Consider the following 14,654-nt stretch of genomic DNA (forward strand, 5'->3'; position numbering starts at 1 on the left):
CGAACCATATCAAATCAGATCCCCCAATTTTTACACGGGTAAAATAGTTTTCTAATTGCAACATGTTATAAATAAGTTAGTACTTTTTGTAAAACTGAAGAATTTTTTTTAAAAATAATTTTTTTCTGTTGTTTAAGAAAATTTCATATGTTGAAAGATTTAAAAATTGTTAAAATGTTTAGCGCTGTACGAAGTTCAAGACAGGTACAATTTTAGGAAAATTTACTCATTTTAGAGACTTATGAATCAATTTGGGCAAACTTCTGTCATTTTAGGAAAATATGAACTATTTTATTTTGTAGTAAAATTGTGCACTATATTTGTATACAACTTATTCCTTATTTTTAGTTCACGACATTAAAGTTAGTAAAAAATTATTCAACTAAGGAACATTTACTCATATTGTGCAAAATTTAACTAAAATCAACTAATCTTCATGAACTAAAATAAAGTTCAGTTGGAATTAGAGCCCCTTTTTTCTGGGTGTAATGTTTGTATTTCGTGGGATAGTATTTTCTGTATTCACGTAGATATGCATATGAGAAGAAAGGTTATTTTGTGTACTTTCATGTAGTTCGAAGCTCAAATCCGGCAGCGTCCGGCTAACGATGAAAAGACTAAAAATATTAAATAAATTCAGTGTTTTTTAAAAATAAACAATTTTCAACTCGTAATATATTAACAGCAGAAGGATCGGAATCCCTTTGGTCTCGTAAACTAGTTAAGTTCCAAATTGTCGCGAAATGTAAAGTAAGCTTGTGTAGCATCAATAATTAAGAAAACTTGTAACATTGATTACAAAAATGTTTTCACAGCAGTGATGCCAACTCCCGAAGGGCAAAAAGCAAAAATATATTATAAATTCTAACATACCAGTTCCCACTACTACAGCCGGGAGAATTCAATGTGCTACTACTTTAAAAAAAAAAACTTCCAAAGATATATTATAGAACTTTTGGTGCTAATTTCATTTGATGCATTTTTACGAAATTTTGAACGCCTATCCATCTTTATAATTGTTAATGCTTATTTTATACTTATTCCATTATCTTTACCATTAAATTTGGAAATATTAATATTGGCGGGGAGTCTGCGTCTTATTCAATGTATGAGTGTTATGAGTGAATTTAATACTAACGTTTTTAATGACATTTTTATCAAGTTCAGAAATTCTTCACTCATCCCTAAACTTTTAAAAATAATAACAATATTAATTAAAACAGGATCAACACCACCTTCATAACAATAAAATTCCATTGGAATATAGTTGAGTTTCTTAAGCTTTTGGCAGTCTAATCAGAATTTTTGTATGAAAAGATGTCACCAACTATACACAATACTGTTCAAATTGAAAAAAGAACCAAAAGCACTAAATGAAAACGCCAGAAAGTACCAAGTTGGTGTTTCTTTTGAAAAGGCACTAAAACGCCAATTTGGTGCTTTGTGGAACTCAAAAAGCACTAAATTTGGTGCTAAAAGCACCAAATTGCCATCACTGGTTCGCAGGCAGACTGGTGCAGGGTATAAATATTAACGGTTCCTATGATCTCTTCTGATGTTATATACAGCATGTGTTCCAAGTTTGAAACCTATAAGAGCATTTGCCTCAGAAACCGGTCAGTGCACAGTGGTCGGTGCTGTATGGAGTTAGCGGCCAAAAATACTTCCAGTATAGGTATCAGTGTGAAACTTCGACCACAGTTTTATACTTAACATAGACCGATCTTCCGATTTTATTTTTTAGGCTTCTAGAAAACGTACTTTCTCCGTTTTGCCTAAAATTTAAAATGTAGAAATGAGGAGAATCAGCCTATGTGTTGATATAGCCCACATTAGACCGATCACCCGATTTTACTCCAAGGGCAGTAGTTTTTATCCGATTTTCATGAAATTGCAAATTTTGTGGTATTTTATATATAATGTCATTGTGAAACAAAATTGTTTTGAAAATTAGCCTTATTTTCATCGATATATTTTGAACCACTTAACTTATCACAGATCCAATTATACACGTTTGTTAATCATCTCCATATCTTGTATTCAAGTACAATATAATCGGACATTTCTAGCTCGAGTTATAGTTTGTTTAGTGAAAAAAGTCAGAAAAACTCAAAATAATGGGATATCTCAAAAACGGCTCCATAAAAAAATTTAACCTTCATTTTCGAATTCAGCAGGTCAAAATACATAAGAAAAGTCATCAAATGTACATTTTCAGTGTAAACTAGTGTAAACTAGTGTTAACAAACATCACACAAAAATTCATATTTGGATATAAAACAAGTAAGTAAAGTCTAAAGTCGGGCGGAGCCGACTATATTATACCTTTCACCACTATGTAGACAAACATTTGTGTTACCATTTCAACTACTTAAATTTTGCTGGGAGCTATATAAAAGTTTGCATTTCCAGATACAAATACTTTTAATGGAAACAATTTTTTGTACTTCTACAAAAACTCTAGAATTAAAATTTAAATCGGCTAACGCCCTGGGATGGAACACAATGTTAGTAAACAATATGGGAAATATGAAGCGAGAGAAATTTTAATGCAATTGTACAAAAGAGATTTATGATTTTTCAGGCGATACATATGTATTCGAGATATAGGACATTTAGAGTAATATTTACAATTTTTGCTACTCAGCAGCGGCGATTTTACAAGGATATTGATTAGATCTCGCCAAGATATGTGGTCAAGTGTGGGTTGTGATATATTATTTGGTCGGACGACTTGGAGCCTTATTTAAAACTCATGCGTTCTGTGGAAATTTTGGCATTGCAGTGTGTAGGATATGGCTAAGATGTGGGGAAATCATCACCGAATTTTGTGTCAAGTGTGAGAATTTTGGCCATATTTGTATTCTCTGAGGAAACTATCCAGTCAATTGGAGGAAAATCCCATTGAAAATGGGTCTAAAATATGAAACAGTCTACCTGGTGTACGTATATATGGGAGTTATATACAATCTGAACCAATTTAGACTAAATTTGACATGCATAGTTAGAATAATAATTCTGCTATCTATGCGAAATTTCACATAAATGGAAGTATAACTTTGGCTCCCCTGGTCACATGAGTGCAAATCGGACGGGAGATATATATATGAGCCATATCTAAATCTGAACCGATTTCAACCAAATTTGCCACAATTACCTATACTACTAAACGTACTCCTTGTGCGAAATTTTAAGCATATCACGGCAAAACCCTGGATTTTGAGGCCATCTAAGTTCAAATCGGACGAATCTAAATCTGAATCGATTTTGACCATATTTGGCACATGCAATATTATCGTTAAAAGTACCGCTTGTGCAAAATTTGAAGTAATTCAAGGCAAAACTCTTGCTTTTGAGACCATATAAGTCCAAATCGGGCAAAAGATATATTATGTGAGCTATATCTAAATCTGAACCGATTTTAACAAAATTTGACACACTTAACGATACTACTAAACGTACCCCTTGTGCAAAATATGAACTAAATCATGGCAAAACTGTGGCTTTTGAGACCATATAAGTGCAAATCGGACGAAAGATATATATGGGAGCTATATCTAAATCTGAACCGATTTCAATAAAATTTACCAGGCATTGGTAGAATGTCAATTCTACTCTTTATGCAAAATTTCACGTAAATCGGTAGTAAACTTTGGCCTCTGTGATCATATGAGTCTAAATCGGACGGAAGATATATATGGGAGCTATATCTAAATCTGGACCGATTTGGCTGATATTTTGCAAGTTTTTCGAGACTCATAAAATATTCGGATCTACTGAATTTGAAGAACATCGGTTGATAAACTCGCCAATTATGACCAGATCGGTGATAAATATATATGGCAGCTATATCTAAATCTGAACCGATTTTTTTCCAAAACTAATAGCGATTGTCTCTGTCCCAAGAAACGGCCCTATGCCAAATTTGAGGACGATCGGACTTAAATTGCGAGCTGTACTTTGTGCACAAAACTACATATACAGATAGACGGACGGACGGACAGACACACAGACAGACAGACAGACGGACATCGCTAAATCGACTCAGAATTTAATTCTAAGACGATCGGTATACTAAACGATGGGTCTCAGACTTTTCCTTCTTGGCGTTACATACAAATGCACAAACTTATTATACCCTGTACCACAGTAGTGGTGAAGGGTATAAAAATACCACTTCGGTACTAGAGAGATTATACAAAGAGGGGCAAAAGAAAGCAGCTGAATTTATCAATTTAGAATCTTGAAATATTAACTAATAAACCACAAAAAATCCCATTGGTGACTTCAGGGGGGGACACAACTAAAACGCTAGTTAAAATTTACTTATATGGACGAACGAACACGTAAAAATGAGACTGAAAAATATTATTTTTATAACAAATTTAGAACAAGTTTTAAGGCATATTATTGTTTTAAAATATAATTAACACCATTTAATGCAATATTCATTTCGATTTATTTCGATAGAAGTTTTTGTTCTTGTCTTTTATTTATTTTAAGTTGCATTTAATTTTATACTTTTTAACACTGCAAAATTCAACTGAAGCTGTTCTTAATGATTACAGAAGGAATAAAACAAAAACAAATTTTAATTTTAAAACCATGTTTGCATAAGAAATAGGGTTGCCACATTTTTTGACAAACTTCTAACTTTGATTTCTTATTTTTGACCAATGGGATCGACCACTGTGCATTGGCTGAGTGTGACTGAGCGATTTCTTTTATCAATTTCTGATATTTCCACGAAATGTTTCAATTCACAAACACATCGATTCTTTTTTCTTTAATGCAATACGCCATACATACACTGAAAAAAATATTGTCGTGAGGTCAAAGGTTTCATGTCCTAGAAATACGAATGCAAATTTTGCTTAGCATAGAAGACGCCTTTCACTAATATAAAGTTTTTTTCCTTGTCGAAAAGTCGATGAACTTTTCAATGAAGTCGTGCTGTCTTTATAATTAAGTGATTTCACTTAAAAATGGGTATCATAACATGAAAGATAAAATTTTAGGGCTAAGGTCAACTTGACTTTAATAATTCAGAAAAATTCTTTAAAATTAATGAAATTTTCTTTAAATTTGTTGTCTTTTTGCATCTTGACTACAAAGCAAAAAATCGTTCAAAAATATGACAATTTATTCAACACGTTATTTTAAAGACGTTTTTACTTGAAACATAGCATAGTTTCAACTGGAAGTCGAGTCTGAATCTGTCGTTAACTCGTTTTGATAGCATATGAAGAAAAAAAGCTGAAAAAACTAAAAATTAAAATTTGTACACAAAACCCAAATTTAAAAGAGAATTGTGTCTTAAAAGTATCCTTACTTGAATTCTCCGCTACTTTGGCTCGGAATCAATACCAAAATTGTTAAAGTAAAGACAAAATCTTTGGAATCGGGCATGCTTTTTTTTCAGTGTACGGACAGACAGACATAGATTGCTCTAAGACCCCATAAAGTATGTATATATTCTGGGTCGTGGTGAAATTCTGAGTCGATCTGAGCATGTCCGTCCATTCATCGGTCTGTTGAAATCACGCGAACTTCCGAACGAAACAAGCTATCGACTTGCACAAGTACTTGTTATTGATGTAGGTCGGATGGTATTACAAATGCGCCATATCGGACCAATTTTACGTATAGCCCCCATAAAAACCGACGCTCAGATTTGGATTACGGAGCCTCTTGGAGGAGCATGGTGTTAGTATATGGTCTCCAACAACCACGCAAAAATTGGTCCACATCGGTCCATAATTATATATAGCTCCCATATAAACCGACGCTCAGATTTGGCATGGTGTTAGTATATGGTCTCTAACAACCACGCAAAAATTGGTCCACATCGGTCCATAATTACATTTAGCTCCCATATAAACCGACGCTCAGATTTGGCTTGCGGAGCCTCTTGGAGGAGCAAAATTCATCCGATTCGGGTTTGGTACATGGTGTTAGTATATGGTCTCCAACAAACATGCAAAAATTGGTCCACATCGGTCCATAATTATATATAGCCCCCATATAAACCGATTCCTAGATTTGACCTCAAGAACCTCTTGGAGGAGCAAAATTCATCCCATTCGGTTGAAATTTGGTATATTGCGCTAGTATATGTTGCTTAGAGGCATGCAAAAATTGGTCCATATCGGTCTATAGTTATATATACAACCTAAAGATCGTCTTCGAATTTCATCCTGATCAAGAACATATATACTTTATATAGTCGGAGAACGATATTTCAATGTGTTACAAAGGCAATGACAAACTTATTATACCCCCATCACCATTCTATATTGATGGGGTATAAGAGCTTGCGCCTATAGCATTTGTATTTAAAATAAAATGTTGCTATTTAGAATTAATTTATGACTTGACAACATATCCATAATAACGAAACCTTTTGTTTAGTGTTTTTATTACAAATATTTATCGCATATAAAATTTATTCAAGGGTTCATCTTGACAGACATTGGAAAAGGCGAATATGTAAAACAGTTTATCGTTATTACATTTCTTAATATACACCCAAAAAAATGTCTTTTCAGGGAAACAAAATTTAAGACCAACGACACTAATTGATACAATTAACTATATCCTTCACCACTACTGTGGTACGGCGTATAATAAGTTTGTGCATTTGTAAGTAACGCCAAGAAGTACAAGTCGGAGACCCACGGAGAATTAAATTCTGAATTGATTTAGCGATGCACGTCTGTCTATTTGTGTGCAAAGTTCAACCCTCAAAAATCACATATTTGGTCCTTGATAGAATAGCTTTCTAATGGCAATAAGCATTTAAATGGTGCTGAAATATGACAAGAATATTTTCTTATTTAATTGATAGAATTGGGGACCGGAGAAATCTTTAATGACCATTCAAATTATTGTTTTGAATTTTTGGCATCGAAAAAATATTTCATCGACAAAAAATGTTTTATCGTTTACGTATATCTGGCACCATTACCATCCACGTACATTCTTTTCGAGATCATTTAATTTTCGACTTGTTTACGGCGTGTATAGGAGGAAAGATGTGTAACTACACCCATCAAAAAATATTTCAGCAGCAAGAGTTTAGTTGCTCTTTTTGTGATACAATAAAGTAAGCAGTGCGTCCACACACTGTGGCAATAAAGTAAAGGAGTCATCCAACTAGTTTGAGATTATTCGTTTACGTTATTGCAATCAATGATGCATGGAAATTAAAACTGTTTTCCTTCATACTAACAATGCTATAAATATGCAATTCACAATGGTATAAAATCCTATAAAGTTTAGCTATTCTACTAAATTGAGCATCATTTTTGCATGTATAAAAATTTGCTATAAAAGAAGTTACTGATTCAGTTGTGCAGTAGAGATACATGCATTGAGTGTAATAACGCAAGGCATACTGAAAAAAATATTGACCTAATATGAAAGATTGTGCAGCCTAAATTTTAGGTCTCGAAATTTACGCAATGTTAAGCACAAAATTCTTTAAAATAATGTCATTTTAATTAAAACAAAGTTTATAATCTTTGCTTCAAAAATTTTATTAAATTAAATTTATGACACAAATTTTAGAAAATTGCGTCTCTCAATTCAAGTTGTAGGACTTTGAAGTAAATTTGCGTCTCTCTATTAAATTCGTAGGATTTTGAAGTAAGGCAAATGTTCCTTAAAGTAAAGGAAAACATTTTTAATTTAAAGAAATCGTCTTTAAATCAACTGATATATCGAATCTTTAAATTTAAGATAAAAACGCTTCAAATATAAGCTAAGATTTATATATATATATATATATATATATATATATATATATATATATATATATATATATATATATATATATATATATATATATATATATATATATATATATATATATATATATATATATATATATATATATATATATATATATATATATATATATATATATATATATATATATATATATATATATATATATATATATATATATATATATATATATATATATATATATATATATATATATTCTGGGTCGTGGTTAAATTCTGAGTCGATCTGAGCATGTCCGTTCGTCTGTTGCAATCACGCTAACTTCCGAACGAAACAAGCTATCGACTTGAAACTCGGCACAAGTAGTTGTTATTGATGTAGGTCGGATGGTATTGCAAATGGGCCATATCGGTCCACTTTTACGTATAGCCCTCATATAAACGGACCCCCAAATTTTGCTTGCAGACCCTCTAAGAGAAGCAAATTTCATCCGACCCGGCTGAAATTTGGCACATGGTGTTAGTGTATGGCCTCTAACAACCATGCAAAAATGGGTCCACATCGGTCAATAATTATATATAGCCCTCATATAAACCAATCCCCCGATTTGGCTTGCAGAGCCTCTAAGAGAAGCAAATTTCTTCCGATCCGGCTGAAATTTGGTACATGGTGTTAGTATATGGTCTCTAATGACCATGCAAAAATTGGTCCACATCGGTGCTTAATTATATATAGCCCCCATATAAACCGATCACCAGATTTGATCTCCGGAGCCTCTTGGAAGACCAAAATTCATCTGATTCAGTTGATATTTGGTACATGGTGTTAGTATATGGTATCCAACAACCATGCAGTAATTGGTACATAACTGTCCATAATTATATATAAACCCCATATAAACCGATCCCCAGATTTGACCTCCGGTGCCTTTTGGAGAAGCAAAATTCATCCGATCTGGTTGGTAGTAGTATATGATATTTATCAACCATGCCAAAAGTGGTCCATGTCAGTCCATAATCATATGTAGCCCCCATATAAACCGCTCCCGAGATTTGGTTTTGGAGCCTCTTGGAGGAGCAAATTTCATCCGCGTCAGTTCAAATTTGGTACATTGTGATAGTATATGGTCGTTAGCAACCATGCCTAACTAGGTCCATATCGGTCTATAACAAGCATGCAAAAATTGGTCCATATCGGTCCATAATTATATATAGCTCCCATATAAACCGATCCCCAGATTTGAACTCTGGAGCCTCTTGGATGAGCAAAATTCATCCGATCCAATTGAAATTTAGTACGTGGTGTTAGTATATGGTCTCTAACAACCATGCAAAAATTGGTCCATATCGGTCCATAATTATATATAGCTCCCATATAAACCGATCCCCAGATTTGACCTCCGGAGCCTCTTGGAGGAGCAAAAGTCATCCGATGCGGTTGAAATTTGGTACATTTCGTTAGTATATGGCCTCTAACAGCCATGTAAAAATTGTCAAATTTTATTACTATAGAAAGTTTTGTCAAAATTTCATTTCTATAGAAAGTTTTGTAAAAAGTTTATTTCTATAGCAATGTTTGTCAACATTTTATTTTCATAGAAAATTTTGTCAAAATTTTATTTCTATAGAAAATTTTGTAAAAAATTTATTTCTGTAGAAAATTTTGTCAACATTTTATTTCTATAGACAATTTTGTCAACATTTTATTTCTATAGAAAATTTTGTCAACATTTTATTTCTATAGAAAATTTTGTCAAAATTTTATTGCTATAGAAAATTTTGTCAACATTTTACTTCCATAGAAAATTTTGTCAACATTTTATTTCTATAGAAAATTTTGTCAAGTTTTTATTTCTATAGAAAATTTTGTCAAAATTTTATTTCTATAGAAAATTTTTTCAAACTGAATTATATACGTATTTAATCGGCCTTTTTTTTGTTTTTTTGTTTAATATATACCCCTTATGGACTAACTTACAATTTAGAAGACAGTGTTAAAAAGTTTTACGATACCTTGCCATCGGCAAGTGTTATCGCAACCCAAGTAATTCGATTGTGGATGACAGCCTTTAGTAGAAGTTCCTACGCAATCCATGGTGGAGGGTACATAAGATTCGGCCTGGCCGAACTTACGGCCGTATATACTTGTTCTAATTTTAATTTTATTGATCTTAGATTTAAAGCCGAAGAGGTCTCTAAACAATGTCCTTATGTCCTTATAAAGAAGCCGAATATGTGGCTTGAAATCAATACCAAAGTCATTAGGCAAAATCTTTGGAACCGTTCATGCGTTTTCTTTCAGTGCAATATATATGTATTCATATCTCTTCAAGATCATAATAGTCGCCACGTTTTGTTGCCAATTAACTTATTAAATTGTTGCTTTGTTTTCTATCTTATATTGATATTTCTATCCAATATTGATATGTAAAACATCTTCATAAAATATTGTAATGATAAATGGTTCTTAGTTGCTGATTGACCAATATTTCATGGTATTTTCCTTGAAGGAAAACAAAAACAAAGTCATCAACTTGCCATACTCACTACTGGTATTTATGCAAATCCATGGCATTAATCAATCAGGTATTAATCTTCAATACTGTCACCAACAAAATTAGCGTCTTTCGTTACTAATGGGGGTTCAAAATAACATTGAGATCAAAGAAAACAATCGATATTTAATGATTGCGATTTGACTTTGAATATGTATTCAGGCCAAACACATGTCATTTTGTTGCGAATTCATAAAGGAAAGAAATTATTATTATTAGTATATCTATTAATAACAATTAGTAAATCCATAAATAAACTAAAAAAAAAAAAAAAAAAAAACAAGTATATACGGCCGTAAGTTCGGCCAGGTATCTTAAAACCTCCTAACACCATCTTCTAAATTGTATGTCCATACGTGGTATATATTAAATCAAAAAAGATCGATCCAATACGTATATAATTCAATAGAAAGAAAATATTAAAAAATTTTCTATGGAAATAAAATTTTCACAAAATTTTCTATAGAAATAAAAATTTTGACAAAATTTTCTATAGAAAGAAAATTTTGACAAAAATTTTTTCAGAAATAAAATTTTAACAAAATTTTCTATAGAAATAAACTTTTGACAAAATTTTCTATAGACATAAAATTTTGGTCGATTATTTTTGGCTCGAGTGGCAACTATGATTATGAACCGAATAAAATTTGAACAAAATTTTCTAAAGAAATAAAATTTTGACAAAATTTTCTATAGAAATAAAATTTTGACAATGATGAAAATTTTATTATGAACCGAATAAAATTTTAACAAAATTTTCTCTAGAAATAAAATTTTGACAACATTTTCTATAGAAATAAAATTTTGGTAGATTATTTTTGGCTCTAGTGGCAACCATGATTATGAACCGATATGGACCAATTTTTGTGTGATTGGACCAATTTTGGTAAGGTTGTTAGCGACCATATACTAACACCTCGTTCCTACTTTGAACCGGATCGGATGAATTTTGCTCCTCCAAGAGGCTCCGGAGGTCACATCTGGAGAACGTTTTATATGGGGGCTAGATATAATTATGGACCGATATGGACCATGTTCCAAATTACAACCGGATTGGATGAAATTTGCTTCTCTTGGAGACTTCGCAAGCCAAATCTGGGGATCGGTTTATATGGGGCCTATATATAATTATGAACCGATGTGGACCAATTTTTGCACGGTTGTTAGAGACCATATACCAACATCATGTACCAAATTTCAGCCGGATCGGATCAAATTTGCTTCTCTTTGAGGCTCCGCAACCCAAATCTGGGGATCGGTTTATATGGGCGCTATATATAATTATGGACCGATATGGACCATGTTCCAAATTACAACCGGATTGGATGAAATTTGCTTCTCTTGGAGACTTCGCAAGCCAAATCTGGGGATCGGTTTATATGGGGCCTATATATAATTATGAACCGATGTGGACCAATTTTTGCACGGTTGTTAGAGACCATATACCAACATCATGTACCAAATTTCAGCCGGATCGGATGAAATTTTCTTCTCTTTGAGGCTCCGCAAGCCAAATCTGGGGATCGGTTTATATGGGGGCTATATATAATTATGGACCGATGGGTACCAATTTTTGCATGGTTGTTAGAGACCATATAGTGACACCATGTACCAAATTTCAGCCGGATCGGATAAAATTTGCTTCTCTTTTAGGCTCCGCAAGCCAAATCTGGGGATCGGTTTATATGGGGGCTATATATAATTATGGACCGATGTGAACCAATTTTTGCATGGTTGTTAGAGACCATATACCAACACCATATACCAAATTTCAGCCGGATCGGATGAAATATGCTTCTGTTTGAGGCTCCATAAGCCAAATCTGGGGATCGGTTTATATGGGGGCTATATATAATTATGGACCGATGTGGACCAATTTTTGCATGGTTGTTAGAGACCATATACCAATACCATATACCAAATTTCAGCCGGATCGGATGAAATATGCTCCTCTTTTAGGCTCCGCAAGCCAAATCTGGGGATCGGTTTATATGGGGGATATATATAATTATGGACCGATGTGAACCAATTTTTGCACGGTTGTTAAAGACCATATACCAACACCATATACCAAATTTCAGCCGGATCGGATGAAATATGCTTCTGTTAGAGGCTCCACAAGCCAAATCTGGGGATCGGTTTATATGGGGGCTATATATAATTATGGACCGATGTGGACCAATTTTTGCATGATTGTTAGAGACCATATACCAACACCATATACCAAATTTCAGCCGGATCGGATGAAATATGCTTCTTTTAGAGGCTCCACAAGCCAAATCTGAGGGTCCCTTTATATGGGGGCTATACGTAAAAGTGGACCGATATGGCCCATTTTCAATACCATCCGACCTACATCGATAACAACTACTTGTGCCAAGTTTCAAGTCGATAGCTTGTTTCGTTCGGAAGTTAGCGTGATTTCAACAGACGGACGGACGGACGGACGGACGGACGGACGGACGGACATGCTTAGATCGACTCAGAATTTCACCACGACCCAGAATATATATACTTTATGGGGTCTTAGAGCAATATTTCGATGTGTTACAAACGGAATGACAAAGTTAATATACCCCCATCCTATGATGGAGGGTATAATAATAATAATAAATAAATAAAAAATTAAACAGGTTGTAAAGTTGGTATGGTGTGTTACTATTATGAGTATGAAACTCCTTCGTGGATGCTTGGAGTCTGATTATTTCTGCCTCAGGTTGACTGATATACAGTTTAGTCTGAATTCGGCTTCTTATCCTCTCTATTGGATTTGGTATTTTATTATTTATTAAACCAAGGCAGATATAGAAGAAATATCAATGGCTCTTATTCCATAATTTTCTTATACCTTGTTTTTTTTAGTTCCTTGTCTTTCGCAACGCAAGACTTATATTCACTAAATTTCATCATACCATACGACACGAGTAGGCTTTTCATAGTCACATTTAGTAGTTCTTGGGTTTGATTTCATTTGCCTTCACCCACAGTGTCCTTTACACCCTTCCTGAAATCTTGATTTCTCTAAGTTCACCTTGTTCATTGGTACATTCGTTTTTATACCCACCACCATAGGATGCTGATGGGGGTATAATAACCCTTCAGTTCGTGGGACTGGTCCCAAACCGGTCGTTTCACTTGTCCTTTATAACCGGTTTATAACCTTTAATCGGTTAGGTGACCGGTGAAATTAACTTGGAGTTGTCATACGAAGGGTCAATTGACCCCCACAAAGATACCTACAAACCAACCCTTTAAACGGTTGTTTTCAACCCATCAATTAACCAGTTCAAATAGACAAGTTAGGTTAGGTGGCAGCACGATGTATCAGACTCGCTTAGACAATTCAGTCCATTGTGATACCACGTTGGTGAACTTCTCTATTATCATTGAGTGCTGCCCGATTCCATGTTAAGCTCAATGACAAGGGACCTCCTTTTTATAGCCGAGTCCGAACGGCTTTCCACATTGCTGTGAAACCACGTAGAGAAGCTTTGAAACCCTCAGAAATGTCACCAGCATTACTGAGGTGGGATAATCCACCGCTGAAAAACTTTTTGGTGTTCGGTCGAAGCAGGAATCGAACCCACGACCTTGTGTATGCAAGGCGGACATGCTAACTATTGCATCACGGTGGCTCCCAAAAATAGACATGTTAGAGGGACAGTCCAAAAAACATTTTTTTTTCACCAATTTTTTTACTTTTATTTTCTTATTATCTAATTTCTACAGTTTAAAAACTTTTTCGCTCCGACCAGGTTTGATCCTGGGTTTACTAGCACCATAACAGATCGGCTTAACACACTCAGCGACAAAAGCCATTGAACACATAGCGTCGAAACGTCAATTTAAATTTTTGTGATGTTGATAGAAAGTGAACAAATGTAGGGAAAATATAACTGAACAAATAAAACTAAAAATAGAACTGCCCCTCTTACAGATGCAAAAGGGCCAGAAAGGTGTTAATTAACCCTATGATAGAGACATTTAAACCGGTTAGGGGATGGGTAATTAACCCTATGATATGCTAAACCGGTTAGAGGATGGGTTCATTGTGTTCTAAAGACAAATGCATGAAGTGGCTACCAAGCGACTAAATACAACCAGTCCCATGACCAGTATAAAATTCCAACTGCTTGGAAATAGAAGTCAATTTGCACCAAAAAACTGAAGGGAAGTCTGTCTGTCTGGATGTCTGTTGTAATCACGCTACAGTCTTCAATAACAAAAACAAAAACGAGTTTTTTGTCTCCAAGCAGGTCAAGTTCGAAGATGGGCTATGTTTCAAAACAGCCCCCAAATAAACCGATCTCCCGATTTGACTTTTTGTGGGTATGAAAGCCGCAATGTTTGT

The sequence above is a fragment of the Haematobia irritans genome, chromosome 3 (assembly GCF_050003625.1).
Source record: "Haematobia irritans isolate KBUSLIRL chromosome 3, ASM5000362v1, whole genome shotgun sequence".
Classification (NCBI taxonomy): domain Eukaryota; kingdom Metazoa; phylum Arthropoda; class Insecta; order Diptera; family Muscidae; genus Haematobia; species Haematobia irritans.